The sequence below is a fragment of the Hyla sarda genome, chromosome 6 (assembly GCF_029499605.1).
Source record: "Hyla sarda isolate aHylSar1 chromosome 6, aHylSar1.hap1, whole genome shotgun sequence".
NCBI lineage: Eukaryota > Metazoa > Chordata > Amphibia > Anura > Hylidae > Hyla > Hyla sarda.
In genome coordinates this window covers 30,369,725-30,381,486 of record NC_079194.1, presented here as the reverse complement: position 1 = coordinate 30,381,486, position 11,762 = coordinate 30,369,725, and positions in this window count along the sequence as shown.

Here is an 11,762-nt window from a genome sequence, read left to right as displayed (position 1 = left end):
TTTCTCATTCTGTCTCTCATAGTTGAGGTTATAACCTATGATGAAAATTACATGACTTTCTCATCTTTCTAAGTGGGAGAACCTGCACAATTGGTGGCTGACTAAATACTTTTTTGCCCCACTGTATATCTAGGGACAACCTTGTCCAGTTTTTTTTTAAGGAATAAGAAGTGTCTTAGTTCTAGCCTTTCCTCGCTGCCGCTGAATGGAGCCTTTATGCTGTGCGGACTCTGGTGGTGAATTAATTTTAGGAAGTTGAAGCAGATGAGAATAAGGCTTTCTGTGTGATCATCTGAAGAGTCTTCACCAGGTCCGATTGCAGGTCTGAGGAGAGACACAAAGGTTTCACTGTCTAAGATCCCCTCAGAAAAAGGCTCATTGTGGCCGTACAGTTGCTGTAGTGTAAGACATGACTCGGCGTAATACGTGTAAAGTTTATGTCGGAGACACGTATATACATCCACAGAGCTGGCGAGGTGTAGTGTGTCTATATAGAAGTGTAAAATAAATTGATAAAAAGAGCGTGCTCTGACCTAATGGAAATGAGACGAGTAAAACCAAGTTACAATATTCATTCCAGGACGACCATTGTATGTTGAAACCATTGTATGTTGAGACCATAACTCTATGGAAACCTGGTAATTGGTTCTGAAGCCACCAAAATGTCATCCAAAAATAGGAAAAAGTGAGAATTAAAGAAAAATAAGTAGATAAAAGTAAGAAAGATCTGCTGGAAGCTGTAAATCACTGTCTATTTCAGTGTTTTCCAACCAGGGTGCCTCCAGCTGTGGCAAAACTACAACTCCCAGCATGCCCGGACAGCCTTTGGCTGTCCGGGCATGCTGGGAGTTGTAGTTTTGCCACAGCTGGAGGCACCCTGGTTGGAGAACACTGAAATGGACAGAGATTTACCAGAGCTTCTTCAGGGTCGAGTACAGTACACAAAATGTCTTAAAAAAGTAATGGAGCCGCCCTTACTTGGTGTCCAAAGGAGGAGCTAACATGGAATATTTTAAAATTAGTACAGAACATGTAATACCTCCCTGTACTGTAGGGGGCACTACCAGACACCAGTCAGTGCATGCACTTCAGTAATACAGGTAAAGAGTACTGAACATGTAATACCTCCCTGTACTGTAGGGGGTGCTACCAGACACCAGTCAGTGCATACACTTCAGGAATACAGGGGTTTTACCAGTGAATGCCCATTCTGATTGGTCAGCTCTTCCAGCCATTGACATGTTTTGCAGATTTGGACTGTCCGTAGCATTGTATGTTGAGTCTGGTTTCAAGTTACAATGGTCCAGAAAAGACCATTGTATGTTGAAACTATTGTATGTTGAGGCCATTGTAAGTTGAGGGATCACTGTATAGAAGGTAACTCAAGAAAATAGTGAAACAGCAACAGGAAAATATATCCCCACAGGGAGTGTATGAAAAAGAGAGGATTGCGAGTATAAAATCAGCTTCTGTTATAGTGTAAAATACTTTTTTTTAACCCCTTAAAGGGGTACTCCAAACGATAGGGGGTAAGATGTCTGATTGGAGGGGTCCCGCTGCTGGGGCTCCCATGATCTCTGCGCAGCAGCCTGCGTTCATGTAGAGCACTGGGTGTGGGTGGCTGGGGTCATGACGTCCCGGCCACGCCCCTCTTGAGGCCACATCACACCCCCTCAATGCCAGTCTATGGGAGGGGGCGTGGTGCACACCACGTCCCCTCCCATAGACTTGCATTGAGGGGGTGGGGCATAGTGAGACATCACGAAAGGGCATGACGTCACGACCCACCCATCCACACCCAGCAATCGGTACAAAATGTTCCAAATGCTGGGACAGCGTAGTACCCCTTTAATGAGACAGGGATTTTTCGTTTTTGCATTTTCATTTTTTTCTCCTTGTCTTTTGAAATATGGGAAAAGGGGGGGGTGATTGAAACTTTTTTGAGGAAAGGGTCTTATTCACAACATTTGTTCACATTTTATTTACAATTTTTTAGTCTCTGTAGGGGACTATTACATGTTAGCTTTCGATTTCGATGTTTACTAGCACAACATTGATCAGTGTTATCGGCGCTCCATTCGTACAGGCTGCTGAGGCTGCCTGCACTATTGGAGCGCCAATCGCACGAACGGAAGGCAGGTAAGAGACCTCTCTCTGTGCTCCCAGCTTATCAGGACCCCGTGATTTAGTCGTGGTTGTCCCGATCAGCTCCCTGAGCTAACCGACATCTATTTTTAGCACTTTAAGATGCTGCAATCAACTTCAGTCACTGTGTCTGAAGGGTTAATGCCGAACAACGGCCTGAACTGCTTTGTCCAGAATTAGCCGTGAGTCCTGGGTGCTGATAGCAGCCGGGACCCACCAGGTATGAAGCGTGCTCAGATCCTAAGCATCCTCCAAACGCCGGGAGCTGTCGCAGGGCATACACTTACACCCTGCATCCTTAAAGGAGTTCTGTAGTGAAAAATAACTTATCCCTTATCCAAAGGATAGTGGATAAGTTATAGATCATAGGGGTCCGAGTCCTGGACGGGGCACCGGCAGGTTGCTGGAAGGGGGTGTGCCGACCCCCGCACGGAGTGCCGGCCAACACACCCCCTCCATGTATCCCACAGAGTTACATGGAGGAAGTGTGTTGGTCGCGGATTCCTGCAGGGGTCAGAACGTCCGTTTCCGGCAGACTACTGGGGCCCTGTTCAGGAGATTGCGGGGGTCCCAGTGCTCGGACCCACTGCGATCTATAACTTATCCCCTATCCTTTGGATAGGGAATAAGTTAGTTTTCACTTCACTACTCCTTTAAGGGGATACCATAAAACCTTTATTTAAACAATAAGTGATTTTTTGATTGAACATCCTCTTTAACGCATTACTGTTATTTAAAGAATAAAAAAAATAAATGAACATCTTAGTGTTAAAAGTTTTTCATTGGTCGGAGTGTCAGGGCTGAGAATCCCAAGATCTCTAGATATAACCGGGAGAAGCACACGGCTAGTCGCTTCACTCCACAGCTCATCACTCAGTCCATCTCATTATAAGGCTACGTTCACACGATGGACATTCTGCAGCAGCAGAGTCCCATTGATATCAATAGGATTCTGCTGCACTGTTCACACGGCAGACATGTCTATTCTTTCTGCGGACTACGCACGGGAATGTATTGCTGTCAATGAGATGGCGCATTTCTGAGTGGTCCTATCACCGGCATGTTCTGTATGGCTTTGAAGTTCACAGGAATTTTTCTATTTTGCATTGCAGCGTTCTTTCCATAACTTTTTTATTTTTACGTTTACATAGCTGCTAACAGAGTGTATGTGTAAATGTGAAAAACCATTTGTCCTACAGTAATTATTTTGGGGTACATATAAGTTAATGTTAAAAGAGGGCCACCATTTTTTTTTAAAATAAAATAAAGGGGTATTCCAAAAGGAAACACTGTGGATAGTTGATAAGTGTCCAACCACAAGTGCTTGGCTCCTGAGATCCCCCACCCCACCCCCCCTCCTCTAAGTATTGGGACTTGATTCTTCCATAGGAATGGAGTGGTGGGTCAAGCATGCACGCTAAAGCGCCTTTCATTTGGCACTGCAAAAGATATAACAAGTACAGCACTCGGCTACCACCGATGGCTCCCATAGAGTCTAAGCGGAGCAGCAGTGTGCCTGCTCAACCCACAACTCCATTCCTATGGGAGAGTCAAGTCCAGGGGTCAAGTCCTGCAGGAACGTGTGGGAACTGAGTTCCGGCACTTTGTCCAAAGCAGGAGCACCATTCCTATTAGCAGGACCAGATCTTGAGTGGAAATCATGGGTGAGTTCCTTCACTTTTTTTCAGGACTTGACCCCTGGTCAATTCTATGTTTTTAAGATAATGGAGGTCTCATTGGTCAAACCCCTTATGACCAGACACTAATCACCTATACTGTGGATAGAAGATAAGTGTTATTCTGGAATATTGCCTTTAACAATTTTGCAGCATCTGTTTTAGCTCCTCGTGTTGTGCCATTCTTCTTTAAATCCCACTAGAAATTAAATGGCTAAATGGGTGCTACCATCTCTGGTACTGTCAACTTTGACTTAAAGGGGTACTCCCACCCTAGACATCTTATCCCCTATCCAAAGGGGAGTGACGTCACGGACTTCCGTTCCCGTGGTCGCGACCCAGACCCTCCAGCGCTTACGGACAAGAAACAGGTGGGTGCCGTATGCAATATTGCAGGGGTCCCCAGCGGCGGGACCCCCGCGATCAGACATCTTATCCCTATCCTTTGGATAGGGGATAAGATGTCTAGGGTGGGAGTACCCCTTTAAGATTCTCATACAGTGAAAGGACACACCCAAAAGGGTTAAGACCTAGTTGGCATTTAAACATGCATTTCTATGTGTAAGTAAATAGTCCTTTAGCAAAGACAAAGCTTTGCATAGGTGCGTTGTATGAAAACGCCAATCTCAGCGATTCTCCACCATTATGTAAAAAATAGCATACACACATATAAAAAGTAGATAAACAAAATGTCTAATGTACTAATGCCCATGCCAACAGAAACTGTCTCTATAGCAGCTGTTCCTGAGATCATGCGCCTTAGACATGAATGGAGGGGGCATGGCGCGACGTTACGTGGGGGAGTGGCGTTTCGTTACATCCTCAGTCCCGGAAACAAAGAGCTTTCGAGACTGTAGACACATGGAGATCGCGGGGGGATGTAGGCCCAGCGGCGGGCCCCTTTAAGCCTATTATACTAATATGAAATTGTAGGAGACAAACTAACAACCTAGGAAACCTATTTAATTACTTTATTTTAATGCCAAGTTGCACATTAAAAAACATCTGAAATAATGGTAATAAAACAGCCCAAAAATTATTTTGGCAGCCTAAGAAATTCAAAATCTAGAGACGCTAAACTACTACGCGTACAAGATTGCTAAAAAGGGTTTGGTTACGTACGACTGAAAAACTGATTATTAAGGCATTAATAGAGACTATTGAAGCCAGCATGATAGATTAAAGGGGTACTCCACTGCTCAGCTTTTGGAACAAAATGTTCCGAATGCTTAGAGCCGGTGCTGGGAGCTCATGAGGTCATAGCCCCGCCCCTCATGATGTCACGCCTTGCCCCCTCAATGCAAGTCTATGGGAGGGGCGTGACAGCTGGAGATTGCGGGGGGTCCCAGAGACCAGACATCTTATCGCCTATACTTTGTACAGGTACTGAGGCGTCCGTTGCAGGCCTGGCTGCCATGGAAACCCATCTGTCCCAGCGATCATGTCACTAGGAAGCAATACAGAACATGGAGACTCCTAAAATTTAGTGATATGACCACAGCATGTGAAGGGTTAATAATAAAACTTGTGTCGTCATTTCTCTACCTCAGGTTTATCACGGTCTTATTTTCCAATACAATAAGGAAACCAAGAACTTAAATCCCAAAAAGAAGGAACACCACAACAAAGACATGCAATGTGGCCATGATGGATTAGATATTAGTATTCTTTATAGAAAAGTCACCTATTGTGAATGGCTTTATTCCATCTTATCTATACACTGGTGTAACCATTCACTAGATAGATCGAAAAATGATAAATACGAAAAAGAGAGATAGGAGATAGATAGGTGGATAGATATACAGACACATAGATAGATATGAGATAGACGGATGAATATGAGATACAGACACATATATAGATAGATAGATAGATAGATATGAGATAGATAGATGGATAGGGTATAGATAGATGATAAATAAATAGACAGAGTGAGAGAAAAAGAGAGAGAAGGAGAAATAATAGACAGACTTTGAACTGCAATTGTTTTCCATATAAACAGGAAACTTTTGGTAGTACGTATATACTCGAGTATAAGCCGAGGCCCCTAATTTCCCCCCAAAAACCCAGGAAAAGTTATTGACTCGACTATAAGCCTAGGGTGGGAAATACATCATCCCCCCATGTAATCATCCAGACCCCCGTCATCATCCAGACCCCCATCATCATTCCCCCCCTTCCTCATCACTGCCTGTCAATCTCTTCATCAGTGGTCTTCAACCTGCGGACCTTCAGACGTTGCAAAACTACAACTCCCAGCATGCCCGGACAGCCATTGGAGACTTTTCACAATAGGTTGAAGACCACTGCGGCCTTCGTCATCATCCAGACCCCCGTCATCATCCCCTCCCGCGTTCATGCGCGTCCCTGTGCATCGTCGTCAAGGCAACGTCACTAGTCCGGGGTAGGCCCAGAGCGCGGAGAAGAGGGCCCCACCGGTGAAAATGGACAGCCCGGAACGACTAACCCTCCCCACCGGACGGTCCCTGCAGCATAGATGGCCCGGACCAGCTCACCCTAACTTCCCACCGAGGGGAGGTGAGTAGAAAACTAAAGGGGGGTCTGGATGATGACGAAGGCCGCAGTGGTCTTCAACCTGCGGACCTCCAGAGGTTTCAAAACTACAACTCCCAGCATGCCGGGAGTTGTAGTTTTGCAACATCTGGAGGTCCGCAAGTTGAAGACCACTGAGAAGGGATTGACAGGCGGAGAGTTCACTCGAGTATAAGCCGAGGGGGGCGTTTTTAGCATGAAAATTCGTGCTGAAAAACTCGGCTTATTCTCGAGTATATAAGGTAAATACGCAAAAAAAAAGCTCTTAAATAAGGCAATTAATGATATCATAAATAAAAAAAATTCCACATGGCAAATACTGTAGTCATGATTCCTAAATCATAAGTTAACTTATAAAACTTTTTGATTATTTATTTATTTTTTATTATTAATGATTGAATTTTACACAAAAAATATTTTAAGAGGCCACATTTATTTATTTTTATTTTTTTCCTGGCTTTGGCCCTTATACATATATTAAAAGTGATTATTTACAAATATAAATACAGGAAATTTAATTTGCCAAAAAAAAAAAAAAAAAAGAAAATAGAAAAGAAAATAAATTTTTCTCTAAAAGATGAAGAAGGTAACTTTGTCATTAAAGTCCCAATAGGGCTACATAACATGTGATGTATCCAGAGGGCATTCAGTGATAAGAAGCCATGATAGAAAACTCTAAATATCATCTAAAATTCATTCCGCACCCTTATAACTTTCTCCTGCCCGGTCTTGAGCCCTTGTGGTATTCAACAAACACTCACTTGTGACCTATCGCTCCAGTGCCAGAATTCACAGTTTGCATTCACTGACAAAAAAGTTAACCTTTCACTGCTGGTTCGAATAGTACAATTTCCCAAAAGTTCAGAGAGACCAGCGAGCTCAAACTTAAAGGGGTACTCCGCCCCTAGACATCTTATCCCCTATCCAAAGGATAAGGGATAAGATGTCTGATCGCGGGGGTCCCGCCGCTGGGGACCTCCGCGATCTCGGCAGCGGCAGACCAGACATCCGGTGCACGGAGCGAACTTTGCTCCGTGCCGGATGACTGGCGATGCAGGGAGGAGGCTCGTGGCGTCACGGCCGTGCCACGCTTGTGATGTCATGGCCACGCTCCCTCAATGCAAGTCTATGGGAGGGGGCGTCACGCCCCCTCCCATAGACTTGCATTGAGGGGGCGTGACATCACGGCCATGACATCACGAGCCTCCGGCACTGCACCCGACCCTCTAAAAGAACACCAGGTGCAGCAGGGACATCGTGGGGGTTCCCATCGGTAGGACTCCGGGGATCAGACATCTTATCCCCTATTTTTTGGATAGGGGATAAGATGTCTAGGGGCGGAGTACCCCTTTAATTATTAGAGCAAAATAATAAGTTTATTTAAAAAAAAATTCACAATAGAAAGTAAAAATTCTAGGACCCTGTTGGGTGCCACTAGCCTGGATACAAGATGAGATATGGTTGGGCTTTGAGACATACGGGTTCCATATGGCGTCCTGCATCACATTTGCCCAGAGAGGTTGTAGTTCGGCCTGTAGATCCTGCACACTAATTGGACCTGGGGGGGGGGGGGGAAAGGGGTCCTTAGTGAGTAGACAAGCTCTAATGTTCTCAAGCCTTGGTGGGGGGGGGGGGGTAAATCGGTGGCTCCACTGCCAAGTTCTCAATCATTATCCTGTTATCAGGGGTGGGTGTGAAGACATATCAGATATAGGGATAAGTGTGAACACTTAAGGTAAGGCACAATTTGGACTTGAGGAAGACAATAATGAGTCTTGCCTAAACCGTAGTTCTAAATGTGTTTAGAAGTTTGAAACTATTTCAGCTCTGAAAATGATATCACATTTCGTAGATGGGACAGGTCCCCGTGTTGGTCTGAAGCGAGCCTATGAGTGCCAGCAGTGGAGACGAGGTCCTATAGGTTGTAGGGGTTTGATAATACGAACGGCTTCAATAGGATGACTTACTATTCATGTGCTCCCAGGCAAAATGGATCTTGGCCTACACTACCATATGGCACCATTTCTAAATTTCTGGACACGAAGAACAGCAGGGACAAACATTACACTGTAATAAAAACACTTTAATGCACAGATGTTATTATTATAAAGCCTATTCTGTTCTTCATTTGTATATAGGAAATAATAAAATGTTAGGATTCGATTTCCCATTATTCTCATAATTTACTGTGATGTCCCAGTACGGGATATGGTCCCGTACAGTATTTAGGCTCTGTCAGGTTGAGTCCCTCTGTGTCCTAGGGGCCCTCCTGCAGTGTCTCTCCCATAGTAATATATATAATGTATAGTGTTATGTGTGTTATGTATAAAGGTCACATGATAATGTGTTCACATGATGTGTTTGTTACCCAGAGAGCACCAGCTTACCAGGTGACCTGCAGCTTGGCTTATGGGCTTCTGGCTCAGCCCCCTTTATAAAAGGGGCAGCCATTACAATCTCTCTCTTTATCCTGAGGAACAGTAAAGACCAGACATCTCAGAGCCAGTGTCCAGCACATCTGAGGCCTCAAGTCTAACCTACAGCCACTTGCCAGTAAGTCAAGTCATCTATGTCTGCTGTCACTACCTACAGTCAAGTCTATAGTCAAGTCTATTATAGTCAGCGTGGCTGCCCTAAAGTCTGTTAAAGTAAGTCACTACAAGTCCCATGCAAGCTGCGAGGTCCTTCTGTGTTACTGGCCACCTCTCTGGGATCCTGGCCCAGCTGTAAAGACTATTTCCATCTGTTTACCTCAGTAAAGTTACCGTTAATCCTAACCTGGCCTTGGACAATTATTGCCCTGCTGAACCTTGGGATAGCGGTACTACCATTCTGGTAGTTACCGGGAAAACCACGCCCTGGCGTCACGAACATTTAGAGTTTAATAACACCTTGCCCATGGGCTACAACATGTGCCCCATACTTCACCTCATCACACCCCGTGGCCCACCACATTACCTAAAAGGTGTGAAGAGCCGAGGTTTTCATTTGCAGAATGTTATGTTATATTGTAGGTTTTCCATCGGACTGCTTGAAAACTTGGAGCACAGAAGGATCGGACATCTTGGATTCAACATCAATATCCTTTTTTTCTTTTTATCTCTAAGAGATAAGCCACAACAGAGGTGTCTGGAGCAGCTTACCTCTCCTCTTTCCATATGGTACACATGAAGGTGTAAGGGGAGACATAGCTGGAAGCGTATGTATGAGTACCTTAAAGGGGTACTCCACTGGAACTCCAGCTCTCCTCACGGAGTAGGGGTATCTACGGCTTTCCCATATACAGTGGGAATGAAAAGTTTGGGCACCCCAGGTAAAAATTTGTATTAATGTGCATAAAGAAGCCAAGGAAAGATGGAAAAAAAACTCCAAAAGGCATCAAATTACAGATTAGACATTCTTATAATATGTCAACAAAAGTTAGATTTTATTTCCATCATTTACACTTTCAAAATAACAGAAAAAAAATGGCATCTGCAAAAGTTTGGGCACCCTGCAGAGTTAATATCTTGTACTGCCCCCTTTGGCAAGTATCACAGCTTGTAAATGTTATTTGTAGCCAGCCAAGAGTCTTTCAATTCTTGTTTGAGGTATCTTTGCCCATTCTTCCTTACAAAAGTCTTCCAGTTCTTTGAGATTTCTGGGCTGTCTGTCACGCACTGCTCTTTTAAGGTCTATCCATAGATTTTCAATTATGTTGAGGTCAGGAGATTGTGAAGGCCATGGAAAAACCTTCAATTGACACCTCTTGATGTAATCCCCTGTGGATTTCGAGGTGTGTTTAGGATCATTATCCATTTGTAGAAGCTATCCTCTCTTTAACTTCAGCTTTTTCACAGATGGTATCAAGTTAGCATCCAAAATTTTCTGAAATTTTAGTGAATCAATTTTTCCTTCTACTCGTCAGATGTTCCCTGTGCAACTGGCTGCAATACAACCCCAAAGCATGATTGATCCACCCCCATGCTTAACAGCTGGACAGAGGTTCTTTTCATTAAATTCTCTTCCCCTTCTTCTCCAAACGTACCTTTGCTCATTCCGGCCAAAAAGTTAAATTTTAACCTCATTGGTCCACAGAACTTGTTTCCAAAATGCATCAGTCTTGTCTATATGTTCATTTGCAAAGTTCAAACACTGATTTTTGTGGTGAGGACGTAGAAGAGGTTTTCTTCTGATGACTCTTCCATGAAGACCATATTTGTACAAGTATCTCAATATAGTGGAATAGTGTACCACAACTCCAGTGTCTAACAGATTTTTCTGGAGGGATTGTGCAGTCAAACATGGGTTTTGAATAGTTTTTCTCACAATTCTGCAAGCTGTTCTGTCTGATATTTTTCTTGGTCTTCCAGATCTTTCTTTAACTTCCACTGTTCCTGATGACTGCCATTTCTTAATTACATTCCGAACAGAGGATATTGACATGTGAAAACGTTTTGCTATCTTCTTATAGCCTTCTCCAGCTTTGTGAGCGTCAACTATTTTCAGTTTCAGATTTCTAGACAACTGCTTAGAAGAACCCATGGTGCTGATTGTTGTGGCAAGGTCAGATGAGTCTGGGCATTTAAAACATTTGAGATTGACATCACCTGGTCTTCCCAGATGATGATTGAGAACAATCCATGATACTGGCAGGTCTCAGCTTTGCAAAGGGGGCAGTGCATGCTATAAATTCTGCAGGATATAAAATCTAACTTTTGTTGACATATTATAAGAATGTCTAATCTGTAATTTGATGCCATATATATATATATATATATATATATATATATATATATATGCATTAAAGCTTTGTTTCTGCAATTGTAGGTGGCCAGACACAGTTCTAGACATAGGCTGGAATGACAAGAAACTCCAAATAGAGGAGTTTGGGAATGTTGAATAAAAACCCCTATTTATACCGTATATAAGCCCATAATAGCAGCTATTATTTGTTTCTTAGTTCTATCTGTTACTTGTGTGACAACCAGGGCCATATTTACAGTTTGTGGTGCCCTAGGCACTCGAATGAATACTCCTATTAAGGTGATCCCACAAATGGTTGAACATTTTCATGCAAATACAGTATATCACAAATACGCAGCAAAAATCACACAAATTATAGGCAGATTTTTTGGCGGGTTCACTGTGTATCCCCCCCCCCCCCCCCTTATATATAGAAATACAGGAAGTGGTGAATTCAAAGGAGGGCCACCCAAAGGGCAGGCAGCCACAGCTACATCAAAAGTATATATCATATTTTTTTTACTAACTCAATTTCTGCCCCCTTAAAGGGGTACTCCACTGGAAACTTTTTTTTTCTAATTTGTATTAACTGGTGCCAGAAAGTTAAACAGATTTGTAAATTACTTCTATTTAAAAATCTTAATCCTTCTAGTACTTATTAGT